This window comes from Salmo salar, chromosome ssa18 (assembly GCF_905237065.1).
Source record: "Salmo salar chromosome ssa18, Ssal_v3.1, whole genome shotgun sequence".
Lineage (NCBI taxonomy): Eukaryota > Metazoa > Chordata > Actinopteri > Salmoniformes > Salmonidae > Salmo > Salmo salar.
Genome location: NC_059459.1, coordinates 6,231,011 through 6,233,877, shown reverse-complemented (window position 1 = coordinate 6,233,877; position 2,867 = coordinate 6,231,011). Strand labels below are relative to the sequence as shown.

At 42.0% G+C, this 2,867-nt stretch overlaps 1 long non-coding RNA gene across 1 annotated transcript; it reads left to right on the top strand.

The window, feature by feature from the left end:
* Window positions 1-350: 350 nt before the first annotated feature.
* Window positions 351-2,562, top strand: LOC106576923 (uncharacterized). The gene is made up of 4 exons (XR_001322035.1): window positions 351-568; window positions 1,973-2,078; window positions 2,172-2,179; window positions 2,248-2,562. It is a non-coding gene; the product is annotated as an uncharacterized lncRNA (long non-coding RNA).
* Window positions 2,563-2,867: the final 305 nt, after the last annotated feature.

Genomic DNA, 2,867 nt, shown 5'->3' with positions numbered 1-2,867 from the left:
GTCAGAATATCGTGATTAACACCTGCTGCCAATTAGCCAACCCTCTTCGTCAAGCTGTTGTTTGAAAAAAATAACTGCGGCTCGCAACATCAAAGATGTTCCCCAAATGAGAAAACGATATTACACACACACACTCCATGGTTAGGAACGTCATTTATCTTCATCTATGGCAGACCATCCTTGAGCGGCTCCGGCAGGAGCAAGTAATTGAAAAACAGCTTTGGAGCTTCGAATCCATGTTATTTAGCGGCGATGATAATTGATGACTCTCAGCTTGTGGAGTCCTGGGAGTCGTTTGTATTCATTAGTGTAAATTCTAATTAGGGTTTGTGATTAAAATGTGACTGTAACAGGCAGCGGGTTGCCGGGTGCGGAGACAGGCGCTGATGAGACCTCTGGTTCGGGTCATTGCCTCAGAGATTTGCCCTTAACCAGTAGTGTCATGGATGAGGAGGACGACAGTCCTCACTGCCGGCTAGCGCCATCAATCTGTGTCTACTTCCAGTTGAGACATCCGCTCTGATGGACACTGCATTTGCTTAAAGGAGAGATAGGGAGAGTGCTCCGGGTAAGCAATTAAATAACCACATGCATGCATACACGTGTCATAGGCCAATAGACCTAAATGCATGTGCACATATACACACATTCCGGGAGAGACAAAACATACTTAATAAAAGTCACTGTGTATCGTTCCAAAAGACTAGTTAGAAATCATCTTCACTTCACCCTATAATAATAATAATACCTCTCTTTCCTGAAAATTATCCATTGAAGAGTAGTCTTATTAATCCATTAATTAAAGAGCGACTGCACCTAAACCATGTGGCATCAATATGAGTCAAACATTTATTCTAGTGACAAATTTACCACAAAGTGTATATAGGTTCATTTTAATCATAAAGTCAATCTCGTCTAAAACAGAGTTTGGAACCTCAGTGCGTCACAACGAGGAAATTAAGGTTGGGTTTGGATTTAATTATGTCATCAAATCATGACCCCTTTTGCCAAGCTCCACCTGCAAATTGCCCCCCGCCCACTTTGCGTCCCTTCATTGAGGGCTCTGTTGTTTCATGGCCATTTAACACTGAAAAGCCCTATACAGATTGACCATGCAATGCATCCAGCAGGGTGCACAGCCAACAACTATGGTTGCATGTCCTGCCAAAGGACCCTGCGGAATAGGTGGTTGGAGTTTGTTGGTCCCCAGTGGTGGTGAATATACCAGTAGCTAGACCATAAACTGCTGGTTATGTACTGTATCTGGTTATGTATATTTTGATAATCATGATCAACTATCATCGCTAGCATAGCTGACATTAGCTAGCTAACTAGCTAACATTAACCTACCTCAATACAACTTGGATTTGACTTGGAAACACGATAACATTTTAAGAAGAATGAAAGTAATTAGTAGGACAACCTTTTGTCATGATTGTGATGTTGCCAGATTGACTTTAGATGCATTATAACTTTATCCAGCTAACTAAGATTGAGGGGACCACCGTATTTTAGCTAGCTAACAGTAGCATTGCTTGCTATTTTTGACAAACTTGCTAGTAACAGTAATGGCAACACTCCTATCTCTCTAAAGTACATTTCAAGTAGATCTGACGACGTCATAATATGGCAAGGTTGTTTGCTACGAATTATTTGCATACTTTAGCAATGTCATTGTATTTCTATGCCGCTATAAATGAGTGTAATTTAGACTAAGTAGTCACATTAGCCTCTGAGGTGCAACCCATGTCTAGGGCACAAATAAACATTGGATGCAGCTATGGTGGTACTAGCTAACTCATGTCTGACCAACCCAGGGCCATAGCAAAACATGTCACAGTTGGTTGCATAGTGTAACGGCATCACCGGCCTGTATCTAATCCAATCTGAAGCCAATCAGTCTACATTGTAAAGCATATAATTAGCTTCCAAACAAGATTGCATTATTTCTAAAGCAATGTTCATAATTCAGGGATGATGACAATCGTTGACCCTGTTTTTCTGTAAGACAAAGTGCACAGTTGGCTGCCAGACTTATCCCCTGGTTATGAATGGACGACCTACCAGAAGGAGCTAAGGTGGGTATTATAACATGTCCAGCAATGTGATTGCAATGGTTTTAACGACCTCCCAAAATTATTTAATTTACTCTTCACCTGCAATTTTCACAGCTTGTCAGGTAAGACCTCAGAATAAAAGTGTAATGCAACACAAGTACCCCTGTGACACCTCCTCCATTGTTGCCAGTCTCCCTCGACTCCTATGAAAAGGACAGCCCATCCTGAGACCTCTGATAGTGACCCGAGTTACTGTCCTGATGACACAGACGGCTTCATCAACAACGACAGGCAATGTGTGTTATGTGAAAAGTTGTATTAAAAAATACTCGACTTGATAAACTAACAGGCTAATTCCGCAGCCAAGCAGATACAACTAGAGTCATTTTTAGAACAAAATGCAATTTACCACTTGGCTGTCTGTTATATCACCCTGTCACATGCCGTCCCAGTCAACACCACCACATAAGATTGCCTGCTGCAGTTGTTTAAGAGATGTCCAGTTTGCAGCCGAACATGCAGCATATATACTGAACAAAAATATAAATGCAACAATTTCAACAATTTTACTCAGTTACCGTTCATATATGGAAATCAGTCAAGTGAAATAAATTAATTAGGCCCTAATCTATGGATTTCACATGACTGGGCAGGGGCGCAGTCATGTAAGGGCATAGGCCCACCCACTTGGGAGCCAGGCCCACCCACAGGGAAGCCAGGCCCAGCCAATCAGAATGAGTTTCCCCCACAAAAGGGCTTTATTACAGACAGAAACAGTCTGCAGTTTCATCAGGTGGCCGGTCTCAGATG